Below are 18191 nucleotides of genomic sequence, written 5' to 3' on the forward strand. Positions count from 1 at the left end.
TTTAAAATTAGTTTCGTTCAGTTAAAAAATCATAATAAGAAAATCTGCTTTTTAAATACTAATTAAGAAATCAGCTTACAACTAGTATCTTAAAATAATAATTATTAGAAATGCTCTAAAAAATCGTGTTCTTTTCCGTATTCTGTTCAAAATTTTAGTACGATTCTTGGTTTAAAAAAAATATCGGCGTTTTGCTTTCGTAAACGCCAATACTGGCCACTTTCTCTCCCTTTTTTGCTACCTCATCCCCCAACTGACTTAAAGGGTAACCCAGTTTTCATGACAACGGCTGTAATCCGGTCTACCTACCTTTCTCTCCAGTGCCAACTTAAGGTGGAATGGACTATAGGGAAAACAGTACACATTTAAAAAACATTTTTATAAGTAAATTATCATTTCATTGAATTGTGGTTATAAAAATATTACATAATGAAACTTTCAATTGCATTGGGATTTAATGTTTAAAATTTTTGTAAGAGCAACTTTGTACATTTTTGCAATTCCTAATAATACATGTCTTATAGACATGTTTCAAGCACTCAAAAGTAGATGCCCCTTTTCAACGAAAAAAGGAAAATAAAGATGAGAAACAAAACCTTAGCAGCCGAGAGAGAATAACAAAGAAACATAGAAAAAAAAACAGAGCATAAAAACAAATGAAAGGAACAAGGTTTTTCAATTACATAGCTGGCAACGCTAATAGGAAAATATCCAGCAGATTTTACGAAATAATATGAATTCCATGATAATTGTTGAAAAATATATAGATATCTTACACATAGGTAATTTTAGAGATTTTCAGTCATCAAAATAGAAAAACTACAACATTTTTGAGTTATAATTTCACATTAAATGAGCTTGAAATGCTATGTATAATGTTTATTCATAATATTGAATAGTAATAGGCATTTAATTCGTCAAAGAAAGTCAACTGAATTTCATAAAAGAGGCTCACCTTATTATGCATTAGCGAAACTCATTTAATATTCAAGTAAGCAATAATTTGCGCAACAATTCTATCTCAATAGGGATTTTTTCAAGGAAACTTACTCAACTTTAGAGTATTTTCTAAAATGTACAAAAACCAGGAGAATTTTTATTAAAACAGTCGACCAGGAGAAACTGGCAAAATCCAGTAGAGTTGACAGCTATGCAATTATGAACAAGACTGTGCACAATCAGGTTACAACCGTAAAAATCTTGCTACATATACTGGAAGAAGAGATAGTCTAACCAGTATTAGCACAATGGTGCTTTGTGAGATAGTTACTCCGTGTAAAGCTCTTATTACAAATACTGCACGAGAAAGGTTTTTTACCCGTATGAACATGACTGTGCTCAGTCAGATAGCGACTCAGTGAAAAGCTCTTATTACATATACTACAAGAAAAAGGTTTCTCACCAGTATGAGTATGACTGTGTTTAGTTAAATCACACTTATATGAAAAACTCTTATTACATACGCTACAAGAATAAGGTTTCTCACCAGTATGAGTGAGATAGTGTCTCCTTAGTGTTCCCTTCCCTGAAAAACTCTTATTACACAAACTACAAGAAAAAAGTTTTTCACCAGTATGAACACGGCTGTGAACAGTCAGGTCACGCATCTCTGCAAAACTCTTATTACATATGCCACAAGAAAAAGGTTTTTCTCCAGTATGAATAGCAAAGTGTCTACTTAATTGAGCTCTTTGCGAAAAGCTCTTATTACATATACTGCAAGAAAAAGGTTTTTCACCAGTATGAACATAACTGTGCCGAGTCAGGAGACTCCTCTGTGGAAAGGTCTTATTACACAAGTTACAAGAATAAGGTTTTTCTACAGTATGAACAGGTAAGTGCTTACTTAAATTATCCTTTTTTGGGAAACTCTTATTATACATACTACAAGAATGTTTTTCATCAGTCGGAACAGTAAGATTGAGTAAGTGGCTGCTATTAGAGGCACTCATACCGACACTCTGTATAAACTTAACTAAATTATCGTATTACATTTTCACATGAACTGAAATAGTAAAATTTTATACGGGTAGACTCTACTATGCCTAGTCAAAATAGATTTTTAAAAAGCTACAATAAAAATTTTACAATAACATTTGAGTGATAGAATTAACTGATGGATACAAAAAGCCCAAAGCTAAGACAACAGGCATGTCTAACTTATTTTCATTACAAAATCATGCAATATTATTAATGAATGAGTATTAAGGAAACGTACTAGTCCTATTAAGTAATGAAAATTTCTTTCTTCAACTATTCTTTGTGGCAGTAGAAACAAGTTTTAAGATGTTAGATACTATTTTCGGAGTTATTATTCAAGGTTATCTTCAAGACTCACGAAATGTAGATCAAAGTATCCAATTTTAAATAGCAGAACCTGAGGGAAAAAAATTTAAAATATGCAGTTTCATACAACTTATTGCAAAATTTAGTTCATGCAAAAAACATATTTTTATAACCATTAGAAATTAAATTTCATATTATATCAACAGATACAACAGTCTCATGTTATTCCACAATGTGTGTATGGTTACTGTTGTGATGTCAGCCAACGTCACTTTCCGTCATCACTACGAGTCAATGACGACAGCCTGTAGTTTCTGAGCAGCGGCGCTGCCTTACCTTTCCAGAGAGTATATAAACACGTTACTAATAGATGTTCATCGCTAATCTTTGTTACGGGCTGCTAGCATGTTACTTATGTTTTGTTGTTATATTACATATATATTTTAACATATTATGTGTCTTACTTGGAATACAACACCAAGGATACTTCACAATTCAACACGTGGTGACGACTAATGGGATTTATACCACTGATCTTACTCTACTAAAAATGGAATCTTACTGCATGGCATGAAGAAGTTCAGCTTCAATTGGATTTCTGTGAAAACGCAATTTCTTGAAGACAGCTGGTCATGAGTTGTTGATGTGATCCAATACTGGTATTATTTAATGCTTCTGGTAGGTGTTTTAAATGCTTAAATGCGCTTTTCTATTTTCGATATTTCGTCTGGCTTAAGTTAAATTTCCGCACTAAGATGGCGACGTAGGCTCTTATTCAGGAATTTGATACTTCAAATCCAAATTCATTCGAATTACATGCTGATCAAATTACTTACTTTTAGGAGGCTAATTCTATCGTAGAAGCGTGTGACTCTTTTAGCTGTTTGTGGAATTAAAACATTGTCAATAATTCGAACTTTAGTTTCGCCAAAGGAAGTTACAGAATTTAAATTTCAAGATTTAATTCGATTTTTAAAAGAACATTTTTGTCCTAAATCTTCAAACATATTTCAACGTTACAAGTTTAATAAAAGATTTCAATCAAAGTTAGTGAATGCTTACGTTACCGAATTAAGAAAGCTGGCCGAAGATTGTAATTTTGGGGAAACTTTGTCAGAACGATTACGAGATCAATTAGTCTGCGGTATTCGTGATGAAGAGGTTCAAAGAAGATTGTTGACTGAATCCAAATTAACTCTTGAAAATGCAATTTTTGTTGCCATAGCATCTGAGGTTGCGGCTTCCCAATCAAAGCATATTCATACCCAAAATTATTCTTATTCTGAGAATTCGGATGTGGTTGGTTTCGTACGTGGTTGGAACAAAAGAAATAATGCGCGATTTAGTAAACAAAATTCTAATGTTTCAGGTAATAATAGCAAATTCAAAAGTAAGTTTCGGTTGCAGTGGTAAACATGAACGTTCGACGTGCAAATTCAAAAATGTAATATGCCATTCGTGTGGTCTTAAGGGTCACGTTGTAAAAGTTTGTCGAAAAAAAAAATAGGTTTGAAAAACAGCGTGCAAATGAAATTGAGGTTCAACCCGAATATTTTAATGTTTTAAGTTTAAGAAAAACGTTATTGTTGAGGTTGATAAGGAAAAATTAGAAATGGAAATTGATTCGGGTTCCTATTATTCGATTATTTCTTAGCAACCGTTGAATAAAGTTTTCCGTTCTGAGAAAAAACTTTAATTAAACTGAGCAACTTTTCCGAAAATGGGATTTCACTAGCTGGTGTATGTAAAGTTGAAGTTGTGCATAGCCTTTTCAAATCTAAGTTAGAATTGTTAACTTCAAGTAATCATTGTACGAATATTTTGGGGTATTCTTGGTTTGAACCATTAGGAATTTCAATAACAGAAGTAAACGAAATTAGAACGGGTATTATTGAAAAAGTTCTTAAAAAATATGATGATATTTTTGATAATAAATTGGGTTCGTATACGGGTAATCCAGTATCGCTTCCTATAAATTCGGATATGGCGCCTGTTAGATGTAAAGCAAGAAGCATGCCTTTGACAATGAGGTCTAAAATTGAAGCTGCTCTAGCAAAACTTCAAAGTGAAGGAGTTATTGAAGAAATTTCAAACCCAAAATGGTCAACACCGGCTGTTCCAGTGATTAAACCGTCAGGTGAAGTACGTTTATGCAGTGATTATAAAATCACGTTAAACAAACAATGAGCGCACATCCTTATCCAATTCCCGCGGTAAATCATCTTCTGTCGAATCTTAAGGGAGGAGGTTATTATGCTAAGATAGATTTGGCTCAGGCATATTTACAATTACCGGTTGATGATGCTTCTGCTGAAGCTCAGGCTATCATCACGCATAAGGGTGCGTATAAGATAAAAAGACTTCAATTCGGAATTAACGTAGTCCCAGGAATATTTCAAAATTTAATCGAAGATTTGTTTCAAAAATTAGAAGGCGTTGTTCCTTATTTTGATGATGTACTTGTCAGAGGAAGTTTGGAAGAAGAGTTAGCCGCTCGGTTAAGAAAAGCGGGACTTAAAGCAAATGGAAACAAATGCTTATTTGGGGTAACGGAAAAAGATTTTTTGGGCTACCGTATCGATGCGAAGGGCATCCACCCCTCTAAAAGTAAAGTAGAAGCGATTCATGCTTCTTCCGTACCTAAAAATAAAGTCCAGTTAAAGGCGTTTTTTGGGTTTGATAAACTTTTATAATAGTTTTCTGAAGGGCAAAGCTACTAAAGCTGAAGTATTACATAGGCTTCTAGATAGGGATTCAGTGTGGAAATGGTCTGAAGTCCACGATGAAGCTTTTCGATATTTAAAAGAATTGTTAAGTTCCGAAGTGGTTTTGGTTCGGTTCGATGAAAAATTGCAGATAACTTTAGTTTGCGATGCATCTCCGTTTGGCGTAGGAGCTGTTTTAAGTCATGTTCGTCATAATGGTTGTGAAGCACCAATAGCTTTCGCACCTCGTACGCTCACGTCGACAGAAAGAAACTATGCGCAAATCGACAAAGAAGCGTTGGCAATTGTTTTCGGTATAAAAAAATTTCACCATTTTGTTTATTGACATAAATTCACTATTATAACTGATTATCAGCCTCTGCATATCTCCCCGCGTATGCTGAGATGGTCTTTAATACTTAATGCATATGATTATACTCCAATTCATGGACCAGGGAAAAAAATTCAAAATGCAGATTCTTTAAGTAGACTTCTAAAAGATACGGATAAATTTGAGGTTCCCGGTCCTTTAGAGGTATTGTTTACCGAGAATTTACAAGATCCTCCGCTTCAGGCAGCAGAGATTGCAAAATTAACTTTGCGTGATCCAATTTTGTCAAGAGTACTAAATTGGGCTTTTAGAGGATGGCCAAATGAAAAACCGGATAAAAAATTTCAGACTTTTTTCTCGAAACGTAACGAATTTTCAACTCATCGAAATTGCTTATTATGGGGTAATAGAGTAGTTATCCCAGTGTTGGGAAAATCACGTGTTCTCCAGGCTCTACATCTCGGACATTCAGGAATTGAGAGAATGAAAGCTCTCGCACGTTTATACGCGTGGTGGCCAGGCATGGACTATGACATAGAAGTGCATGTTCAAGGATGCCACTTCTAAAGCTCCAGTGCATCCCTGGGAGATTCCAGAGAAACCCTGGTCCCGTCTTCATATAGATTTTGCAGGTTCGTTCCAAGAACAAGAATTCCTAATCTTAGTAGATGCCATGTCAAAATGGATAGAAGTGCGTCATATGACTTCTACGTCTGCTTCTGCAACAGTCGACGTCCTGCGAGAAATCTTTGCTACCCATGGGATACCTGAAGTCACAGTTTCCGATAACGGAGGACAGTTTCGAGCATTGGAGTATCAGACTTTCTTAGAGAGGAATCTCGTCAGAAGGGTTATGATCGCTCCAAGACGTCCGTCCGGAAATGGTCAGGCTGAAAGAACAGTTCAGACCGTGAAAACTGCCGTAAGACGTATTGTGAAGGGAAATTGGAGGAAGCGTTTAGCCAAATTCCTTCTTCAACAACATTGCACTCCCACCACCACAATAAGTGCTAGTCTTGCAAAACTGTTGATGGGGAGGAAGCTAAGGCATCGGATATCAGTTTCGAGCATTGGAGTTCCAGACTTTCTTAGAGAGGAATCTCGTCAGAGGGGTTATGATTGCACCAAGGCGTCCGTTCGGAAATGGTCAGGCTGAAAGAACAGTTCAGATCGTGGAAAAAGCCCTAAAACGTATTGTGAAGGGAAACTGGAGGAAGCGTTTAGCCAAATTCCTTCTTCAACAACATTGCACTCCCTGAAAAACTTTCATTACACAAGTTACAAGAGTAATGTTTTTCATCAGCATTAAGCTCAAGTAAGTGGCTGCTTATAGAGGTGAAGTACTCATACTGCCACTCTATATTAATTGTGTGTACCTAAATTATCTTACTATATTTTCACATGAACTGAAATAGTAAAGGGGGAAACTGTATTATGTCTAGTCAAAATAAAATTTTAATAAGCAATAATAAATTTTTTTCAATATTTGAGGGATAGAATTACTAAGGGATATAAAAAGGCTCAAAGTTAAGGCAACAGATATTTTTAAATTATTATCAATACAAATTTACACAATGATATTAATGAATGAATATTATGAAAACATACCTATTAAGTAATGAAAATTTCTTTCTTCAACTATTCACTGAGGCAGTAGAAACAAATACTAAGATGTTAGATAACCTTTTCATAGCTATTATCCTAGGATATCTTCAAATGAATTGAAACTCAGTTCAATGTATCCAATTTAAATAGCAGACCTGGAAAAAAAATTTAAAAATATGCAGTTTCATACAATTTATTGCATAATTAAATTTATTAAAAAATATTTTAATATAACTATTAAAACTAAATTTAATATTATATTTACCAGTACACTAGTCTTATTTAATTCCATATTGTATGAACAGTTACAGTTAAAAAAAATTAAAATGGTTTATCAAATAAAGTTATTAGCAAAGGAAGTGTAACGAATCAAGCTATACTGAAGAGACAGTTTTGATAAAAATAATAAAAACAACATTTATTTGACATATCAACATGCAAAAATAAATTGAAACACTGGTAACAGGTTAATATAAACCTTACTCTACCAGTTCGACCCAATGTGGTTGAGCTTTGAAATGATTGTGGAATTGATGGTGATTTTTAAAATTAAAACCAGTAAGTAGTGTAAAGTAGGGTAGTTACATTTTGAAGGTCTTTCCCTATTAAACTGTCAGATTTAAACAAGATATTCACTGTACAACTTTCTACAATATATCATGACGAATACTCACTAGGAATGAAAAAGTAGAGAGCACTTCCTCACTGAAAAGAGCACTCACTTAACGCCGTAAAAATGTATAATATTATGTAATAACTGAATTTTATCCTCAACAATTTATGAATTACCCTCTTATACTATTTATGTGCATATTTTAAAAAGTAATTATCCTTAATTATGTTATATTTGCTTTATGGAGACATATAACAGTACCTAAAAATGTGTCTTTCATTAATTTGAATTGCGTTGTGAATTTGAATAACTAGTTAGTGGAGAAAAATGATTAATATTCCTTGATAATTACTCATCACTATCGAACCGTTTCATTAATTTAATTATGAAATTAATTAAGAAAAAATTAGAATTAACAATTTACTATTCTAGTTCAAGTCTAAATCAACACGTGTGGATCGACACGTGCTTCACTAATACTTAAATCTAATTGCATCTAGGCTTAGATTTCTTAATAAAATTATTTATCTTGATTTAATATTTTATTATTTTTATGCAATCAAAGTAATTCAAGCATTTTCCTCCAAATAAATTATTTAAGCTAATCTAAAATCAGGTTCGAGCCTGTCAGGAAAATATTCAAATATATAACTAAAAGCTACTAAAATCACAATAACTGCCTAAAGTGAATCAATTAATAACTGCTAATAAATGAGAGTTAAGTTTATATAAAATTACAATATTTATTGAAAATCATATTAATCATGTTCAGCTCAAACAATTAAGTATAACATTACTCATGTGGTTTAACATTCTAAAACAATTAAGTATAACATTCCTCATGTGGTTTAACATTCTAATTTAAACATGACAATGAAAATCATTACTAATCATTTTAATACAATAAAAAAAGATTCTCTGGAGCAGGGAAAGATAAAAAAAAATATTAAGTTTTCATTTCATATTAAGTTAAATTAGCGCGAGCACGTGGCACAGCTACCACGAAGTTAAGTTTAATTATTAGAATTACTTATTTGATAGGATCCTACGGATTTAATAAATAAAAAAAAAAAAAATTAGTTTATTTAAATTTAGCGTTAAACGAAGCAATATGAAAAGAAATAGGAAAACTTATGTCCATCGGGAGATAGGGACGCGTCCGTCCCGCCGCGTTAACTTGATTCGGACCCTGCAGGCGCCAGTCACGACCATCACCTCGGGAAGCTAAGAGAGAGAAAAAAAAAAAAAAACTCTTCCTTCGTCGATCGCGCGCCACACCGTCCACGCTGCACAGGTTCGATGACGACATTATTTCGTCACAGCTATAGCTACTACCTATTGGTGGTTCGCTCGTACGTCAGAGCGGGAAAAAGAGAACTTGAAAACAGGGAATAAATAATTAATGAAAGGGATTTAGGGAAAACAAACATTACCTGCTCCAGGTTGAAATAATACCTTAACCTGCTTCCAGAGATTTAATACCCTAATATAATACATAGTTTTTCTTCATTTCCAAAATACTTGATTATACATTCACATACATTATGATGTCTGGCTTTTAAAGCAAAGCCCAGCGATATAACAATTATCAAAAGAAAAGAAAAATTTGTAGTTTATAAAAATAATTAAAGGCATGCTGAAAGTCAATCTTAGAGCATATATTTTTTTATTTCAAAAAAAGTATAAACAACAAAAAATTTACATAGTTTATCATATAAAAAATTTTCTGCTTTAAATAAATTAGGAATAATGGGACATTGGGGAATATTTTATTAAGAAAATTGCTAGTAAGTGCATAATAAGAAAGTAATAAAGCAAAGCATAGTAAAACAGAACATGAAATTAGCTTACTGAAGGGAAATATACTATTTTAAATTAATTTATAGGTTTATTCAGTTCTTTCATGCAAATTTCACTTCATCTTATAAGTAATAAGACAAGAAAATAGGGGAAAATAAATTGAAATATAAAGGATACAATTGTGTCAGATGTAAATAGTGTAGGACATAATAAGGATTAATAATTCATTTACGAAAGAAATAATCAATAATTACATAGATTATACCAATGAGATATAGAAATTTGCTTTAAACAGAAAATTAATTTTTCCAGCTCTAATTTTATTTACTCAATATAAATAATTATGCCTTTTGGTGTCAGACGTAAACTATTTGTAGTGCCTCATGAAAATTTTTGTAGAAATCAAGATGTGCAGTTATTCTGCATCCCAACACGACACTTTTGAGGTACACGAACTTAATAAAAATAGTCTTCCCATCATTTTTATTCAAACAAGGTTAATTTTCAGTACTATAAAGACGAATCGCCTTTGTTTTTCGTTCAAGAAAAACAAAAATTAGTTTTTAAATACAGTCAATGAGTTAAGAATTAGTTTTTAAATACGAATATTATATTTAATAAACTAGAAGTATTTACATTCTTAACAATTTTACCCAAATACCTAGAATTGACTTGAAATGAATTTTCGAGCTGGAATTTGTTTACCTACCACATTTACTGTTGACCATTTTTACCCGCTTAGCATGTCGAGTATTGGATAGATCTTAGGATCCTAGAGGGCGCTCTTTGAATGCAATCGGTTCTCCCATCTGAATAGTTCGTTCCTTGGCGAACAAAAAACAAGGGGCGCGCTCAAATGATCAGAAAGTCGGGTCCACAATCGTGGTTGCCGGGAGAAAAGTGTTGCACCAAGCAGACTCCTCAATTCTGCTTTTAACATGTAAAGTCTATGGCGGGCTTGTCATACTTTGAATCGATTTTTCTTGTTCAAGAATCGGAGTGATCAATTAAAAAAAAATACTAATAATTTTTTCAATCTTTCCTATCCACGAAAATGTAGGTTAATTTTTTTAATCTTTATTACTTTTTGTAATATTGCCTTTGAAACACAAGTCACTTTCTACCTTTGAGTAAGGGAGGAAGGCAACTTCCACCCCCAAGTTCACTAATCTTCTCGGTGGGAGGTCTAGCTCCCTTTTGAAAATGTCTTTTTCTCTCTCTGTCCTTCTGAAGAACTGATATGGGAAACGCTTTAAAAACCGATAGCTTTCTTTTTAGTTATAAGCTTGTAATTTATTATGAAAATTATATTTGCTGATAATTCGTTCATTCTATATACATTTTATTTATTTAGTAGTAATAATTTTCTTGTTTTTATTCATTTTGAGAACGGAATTTATTTTTTAAATACATTATTCCCCCTTTTTTAAACTTTGTTTCTTTTTTTAGAGATGTTTCAGAATTAAAAAAATTAGCTGCTGAATAAAGTGAGATTAATTAAAATCGAATAAATGACGTAAAGATCTTCCAATATACTATAAAGCATCACAAAACTGCAGTTTTCCTTTTTTTTAAAAAAAATATATCGTACACTCATTTGTAGGTTTAAAAAAACATTTACATTAAAAAAATTCAAAAGGTTCCAATTTTTTCATTCAGTAAATAGTTTTAATTACTCCAATAGCTGGGATAGTATGTTTTTTTACGGTAAGAAAAAAAAATAGCTAGCACACAAGACCACGCATCACCCAAACATGAACAAGCACTTAACCCTGTTTTTAGGGCTTTAATGTAAATACACAAGAACACTAAAGTATTATGAAATTTTCATTTTAATCAGCAAATGAAGAAAAATATGAAAATACACGCATGTATTGTAAAATTCTTTTAAAAAAAAAGGAAGTAAAAGAACATAAGTGGTCATAATTAATATTCACGAGAGAAAAATACAAACGGTATCAAAATATAATGAATCGATGCTTAGGAGCGCAACACTGAAAATATTGAAGCCAGTTTGATTGCCAGATGAAATAGAAAGAATGAGAAATGTGATTATTATAAACACCACGAAATTTCATCACGATAAATTAAAAAATAAAAATAAGCTGTAATACTTAGAGTTAAGCTACTCTTTGTTACTTCAGACAGTCAAACTGGTTTTGATGTTTTCAGACCTGATTCCTTAGTTGATTCCCTGATCTGTAGTTCCTAATTAATACACTTTTTAAAACTTTTTTTCGCAATATTCTAAAAATATATATTAAGAGTAGTAATTATGCTATATCTTATGTATTTAATAACGAGAAATTTTTCGAATTCATATTAAAAGTGTATAATGTAATTTTTATTCATAATATTTTGCTAGAACAAAGTATGTAATCAATGTGTTATTTTAATATCTCTTCCCTGACCCTCTTTTGCCATTCATGGAGAAGAGTTTTAGTAGAAATTTCTATACTGCAAACTTTAATTAGTGTAATTATAGTTAATTAAAATATAAGAAAACTAACCGTCATTAGCATTACATAAAGAGGAAAAACACGAAAACCTCCCAGGGTTAGCCAGTGAGGAGACACGTGGAAGTTAACGCGACTCCTAAAATAAAAACATATAATGAATAATTAAGTTGATTGAAGAATAGAAACAATTAACAGAATGCCAGCCATAATTAAATAATAATAAATTTAATAAAAGGATAACAATTAAGGTTACAAGTTAAGTTCTAGATTAAACATCGTGGCGGACAGGTTGTCCCAGTAACATACACAGGCGTCGTCACAGATCGAACTGAGGAGAAAAACAGGTGCAGTTAGGTCTGCAATCGTGATTGTCCTTATCGCCAACTGGCGACGTAAGTTTGCCACATTTCGGCGTTTAGCTTGAAATTGGCTTAAAAGCAGCAGCCGCTGCATACTCCCTCCGCAGTGTAACGGTTAAAAATGGACATACCGTTGAGGTTTACGAATTGTTCTACCGGTACGAGTTGTGTTGGCTGGATCAATCGGTTTCACTGTCTCTGAGTTTTTTGCAGGAACGGTTGATTCAATCGACTCGACTGGAGAAGGATAAGTATGTTGATTAGTCTCTTTGGGCAGGAAAGCTGGTTTAAGCCTGTCTATGGAAATGGTATACTTTTTCCCCTTAAGTTCGATGTCGAAAAGTTTGTCACTTCTTTGCAGAACTCTATACGGACCATCGTACGGAGCTTGGAGTGGCTTTCTAACAGCGTCGTGTCTGACAAATACATGTGAGCAGTCCTTCAAATGTGGGTGAACAAAAATTGTTCTGTGTCCATGACGAGACATCGGGGCTGGTCTCACATTTTCGAAGTGGGATTGCAAGTCCAGGATAAGTTGATTTTGGGAAGCACTGGTCGGTGAAGGAACGAAGAGTTCGCCTGGTAGTCTGAGAGGTCTTCCATAGACCAATTCGGCAGTTGTGGCTCCTAGATCCTCTTTAAAGACTGCACGGAAACCTAGTAGCAATGTAGGTAGAGCTGAAGACCACTGCTCGGTATTATAGGCCTTCAGGGCTGCCTTTAGTGGACGATGAAACTCCTCGATCAAGCCATTTCCCTGAGGATGATACGGAGAAGTCCTGATGCGTTTGATGCCTAGGAGTTGTGACAGGGCCACGAAAAGTGAGCTTTCGAACTGCCTGCCTTGGTCAGTAGTAACACGGACAGGACAGCCAAATCTGGAAATCCAATGAGTAAAAAAGGTCTTTGCAACTGTGTGTGCAGTTATGTCAGGAATAGGGACAGCCTCTGGCCACCGAGTAAATCTGTCGATCATAGTTAAACAATAGTAATTCCCGTTGGATGGTGGAAGAGGACCCACAAGATCCAGGTGTACATGCTCGAATCTTTGTGACTGGTCTAAAAAATTACTTACTGCAGATTTTGTGTGGCGAGTTACTTTTGATCTTTGGCATGGGACACATTGTCTAGCCCATTCTGCACAATCTTTACGTATGGACGGCCAAACAAATCTAGATCGCATCAATTTTGAGGAAGCGCGAATCCCAGGATGGGATAAATTATGTAAAGTAGTAAAAACTTTTTTACGAAATATTTCAGGAATGTATGGCCGGGCTGTGCCAGTTGATAAATCACAATAAATTGATTTACTACAATCAGGCAAGGTTATTGCTTTAAATTTTAAGACGTCGGAATTTGTCAATAAATCATTTAGTTCCTCGTCGGTTGTTTGTGCCTGTGCAATTTCGTTATAGTCGATTGTGTTGGGCATAGATATTGCTTCGATTCTCGATAGTGCGTCTGCCAAAACATTATCTGATCCTTTTATATGATGAATATCGGTCGTAAACTGAGATATGTAATCTAATTGTCTCGCTTGTCGCGGAGAGCAATTATCAGAGCGCTTTCTGAATGCAAAAGTTAGAGGCTTATGATCTGTGAAAAGAGAAAATTCTCGCGCTTCAAGCATATGTCTGAAATGTTTGATTGCCGCATAAGCTGCCAATAATTCTCTATCGTATGCGCTATAAATTTTTTCAGTTGGGGAAAGTTTTCGAGAGAAAAAAGCAAGTGGTTGTGCATCATTGTTAACTATTTGCGCTAAAGCCCCTCCTATTGCGAAATCCGACGCATCCACATGTAAAATTAATTTGGCATTCGGTTTAGGGTGCGACAACAGCACAGCGTTTGCAATTAATTTTTTACACTGTTTAAAATCATTATCAGCTTGATCTGTCCATTCAAGTTTCGTTTTGTCTTTCTTTTTGGCTCCTTTTAAATACGCCGTTAAATGTACTTGATTTTGTGCTATATTCGGTAAAAATCTACGGAAAAAATTTAAAATTCCTAGAAATCTTTGAAGTTCATTAACGGTTTGAGGTTGGGGATAATTTAAAATTGGTTTGATTTTGTCGGGTAATGGTTTTGTACCATCTTGAGAAATAAGGTGTCCTAAAAATGAAATTTCAGGTACACCGAAAACACATTTGGAAGTTTGTATAGTTAATCCATACTTGTTCAAACGATCAAAAACCAAACGTACGTGTTTTCTATGCTTTTCTTCAGTTTCACTGAAAATTAAAATATCGTCGAGATAAACGTAGCAAAAGGAAAAGTCACCAAGAATTTCATTCATAAATCTTTGGAACGTTTGAGCTGCTCCACAAAGACCGAAGTTCAAATAGGGAAACTCAAAAAGGCCAAATGGTGTACATACCGCGGTTTTCTGTACATGTTCCGGGTGCACTGGTATATGAAAATATGCTCTCACAATATCGAGTTTTGAGAAAATTTTCGCACCATAGAGAGAGTTTGAAAAGTCCTGTATGTGCGGGATTGGGTAACGATCCGGAGTTGTACACGCATTTAATCTGCGATAATCTCCTACAACACGAATACTACCGGAACTTTTCGGAACCACGTGGAGCGGAGAAGACCACGGTGACTTGGATGGTCGACAAATTCCCTGCTCCATCATGAATTGGAATTCTTTTTTAACGGATTCGTATAACCTAGGGTTTAATCGCCTAGGCTTACAATGAACGGGCGGTCCGGTGGTTTCTATATAATGCACAGTACTATGGTTAGAATCTTTTAGTTTTAATGACAATTTAGTTAAATCTGGGAATTCTTTTAACATTTTATGATACTCCGATTCTCCGGAGATGAGTTTAATTGAACTAATAGGTTTAGGTTGGGCAAACATACCCTGTATTTCTAACTTAGTTACACTGTCAACAAGTTTTCGACGTTTTAAATCAACTAAGAGGCCAAAATTCTCTAAAAAATCAGCACCTATAATGGGTGTTGGAATAGTTGCAATTAAAAAATGCCATTTAAAATTTCGTCGAATACCCAGATCAACATTGATTAATTTTGAGCCAAAAGTTTTAATTTTCGTGTTATTTGCAGCGTATAATTCCAAAGGCTCAGGTCTTAACTTTTTAGATACCTTAGGCGCGGGGATACAAGATACATCGGATCCTGAATCAACTAAAAATTTTAAATGAGAACGTTTGTCGTAAACATAAAGGCGACATGAGTTTTTGGCTATCGGGATTGCAGTCGCAGACACTTGTTTTTCGATAGCCGAATCTAGTTTTCCGGATTTTTAGTTTGATTATAAGAACAAGGCTCTCTACAATGTTTTGCACGAGCGCCAAATCTGTTATGGTAAAAGCAAAATTTTGGGTCGCCTCGCGATCTTGAAGGAGTTTGATGTCGGTAGGGAGATTTGTTATATCGTGATCGAGACTGATCTCTACTACGCTCGCGAGATAATCTCTTAACTTCTACACTCAACGAAGCTATCTCGTTTCGCAAAACGCTTATTTCAGACGGAGGATTGCGCTGTGAGCTTTCCGTAGTGTGTTGCCCAATAGCAAATACGCCAGTTTCTGTCGGAGACGTACGGACTTCTGAAATTTTGTCAGCCATTTTGGCTAAATTGTCCAAAGATTCAGAGCTAATTGATAAGATTGTTTGAATTTCTTGAGGCAGTCTCTGAAACCATAAAGTTTTCAAAAAATCATCGTTGACGCTTTTACCCCCTAATTCGCGCATTTTTCTCAATAAATGGGACGGCTTAACGTCTCCAAGATGTAATTCAGAAATTAATTGGCGAATTTGTTCGTTTTCCGAAGCAGAGAATTCGGCTATTAACCGGTCTTTCAAAGTGTTGTATCTATCCGCAGCAGGTGGCGCAAATAAAATATCGGACACTGAGGATAAAGTTTCAGAATCTATTGATGAAACGAGGTAATTATATTTCGTTAAATCATTAGTGATTCTAGCTAGCTCAAAATTACTCTCTACCTGAATAAACCATAGTTTAATTTTCGATTTCCATAACGGGGGAATTTTTACCGAAAGATGGGAGACCTGAGATGCATTTGAAGAACGTGCAGCATTATCTGCATCATTAACCTGCTCCACCACATTCGGCATTATTTTAAAGTGTTAGGGCAGCAAATAAAATTAAACAATTTGTATGATGCAGTGATAAGCGCAAAGATCAAATTAAACTCGAAAATAATGCAAATACATTTACTAAAAATGGTAAAAAGGTTTAAATAATTATTGCAAATGAAAGTGATTTTCAAACATTTCGAAAGATAATGCAGTAAGATAGCAGACTCCGTACACGCCGTAGATCAATACTAACAGTAAGTTTAAATCAAAGATACTAGCAGTAAGTTAAATTAATACATTAATTTAAACATATTAAAGCAACAGTAATTTTGAAATGACCAATCACAAAAAGACAGCAGAAATTCGATAACATACCCTTAAAATATCCATGTGTCCATCCATCCATATCTCCTTGCAATCACAAGTTTGTAAATAAAAAAAAATTTTCAAAAAATAACGCTAAATTTTAAATTTAGTTCTAAAGGAGCAAAGGTTATTAAAAATTTAAGCTGGTCTTCGCATAAATTTAGAAAGATTGCATAGATTCAAAGCCGGGTCACCAGTGAGGAGACACGTGGAAGTTAACGCGACTCCTAAAATAAAAACATATAATGAATAATTAAGTTGATTGAAGAATAGAAACAATTAACAGAATGCCAGCCATAATTAAATAATAATAAATTTAATAAAAGGATAACAATTAAGGTTACAAGTTAAGTTCTAGATTAAACATCGTGGCGGACAGGTTGTCCCAGTAACATACACAGGCGTCGTCACAGATCGAACTGAGGAGAAAAACAGGTGCAGTTAGGTCTGCAATCGTGATTGTCCTTATCGCCAACTGGCGACGTAAGTTTGCCACATTTCGGCGTTTAGCTTGAAATTGGCTTAAAAGCAGCAGCCGCTGCACCAGCATGCCATCTATATGAATATATTTCCTAGATAACCATAATTTTCTGTATTTTTGTATTTGATAAAATTTTGTAAAGTAAACTTGTCTCAATCTGTTGTTATGTTGTAAGTTTTAATCAAAACCAATAAATGCCTTTTTCTTTCAAAAATTTCGTTATCGTACTCTTTTATAAATTAATTTTGATTATTTTGATAAATCTTTATATTAATTACAGTGAGCAGTCTCACAAATCTATGTACTAAAATGTAAAATAACATAGAATTGTTTTATTTTGTTGTTTTTAATGATCCATCGAAATGATCTATTAGAAAAATAAATTCAAACTGTCACTTCAGCTTATTAGTCGAAAATGTTATAATTTATTTTTACGACAGAAATAATGGTATTTTTTATGAATCCTCAAAACTGAAATGAAAGAGTTACATCAATTTTCTTATAATATTACTTCTACGTTTAGAAAATTATAAAGCTTATCAAGGATAGTTTTTAAGGAATTTCTTAGAAATAAGTTATACTTTTGTAAGTTATTTATTTGTCCTTTTATTTACGACATTTACAAATAAAATGCGTTCATTACCCACTTTTACCATTATTCTTTGTTATTAGGGTTATAATAATTTTAATTAAAATTAAAAATTAAGTCGTTCCTTTATTATATAACGTAATCACAATATATTACTTGATAAAAATTATTTGATAAAATATAAATACCTTTTAACAAGCAAAAGCTGATAAATGAAATATATTCACTTTTTAATAAGTTATATTTTACTTTATTCCTTTAAAATAAACTTCATATAAAACTGCGCTCTCAAAATATGCAGTTTAATAAATTTATACTAAATAACTGTTTTAGATCAATAAGGAATTTCTTTTGTATTATTTCTTTTGTATTATTGTTAAATAATATCTCTGGCGATAAGTTTTTAAAGTAACTATAACTGAGAAGAAATAATGTAAGTAAAAATGATGAATATGAGTTTGTGGGTGAAGTTTTAAATGTATCCGAGCTAAATTATTTGAATAAAGTGATATAATCGGAAACTAGA

At 33.5% G+C, this 18191-nt stretch overlaps 1 protein-coding gene across 5 annotated transcripts in view; it reads right to left on the reverse strand.

The window, feature by feature from the left end:
- Positions 1–10531, reverse strand: part of LOC107453045 (uncharacterized) — a 29592-nt gene extending 19061 nt beyond the window's left edge. Inside the window, exons 1-3 of one of the 5 annotated variants that reach the window (XM_087152456.1) lie at positions 10050–10531; positions 6931–7082; positions 2219–2377 (exon numbers count right to left, since the gene is read on the reverse strand). The gene's annotated coding sequence lies outside the window, so the exon portion shown is untranslated. Of the gene's footprint in view, positions 1–2218; positions 2378–6930; positions 7083–9976 lie in introns of all 5 variants that reach the window. The other 4 variants (XM_087152454.1, XM_087152455.1, XM_087152459.1 and 1 more) reach the window with 4 other exon arrangements.
- Between the last annotated feature and the right edge of the window lie 7660 nt (positions 10532–18191).

The sequence above is a fragment of the Parasteatoda tepidariorum genome, chromosome 9 (assembly GCF_982258835.1).
Source record: "Parasteatoda tepidariorum strain Cologne lab strain chromosome 9, Ptep-v5.0, whole genome shotgun sequence".
Classification (NCBI taxonomy): Eukaryota; Metazoa; Arthropoda; class Arachnida; order Araneae; family Theridiidae; genus Parasteatoda; species Parasteatoda tepidariorum.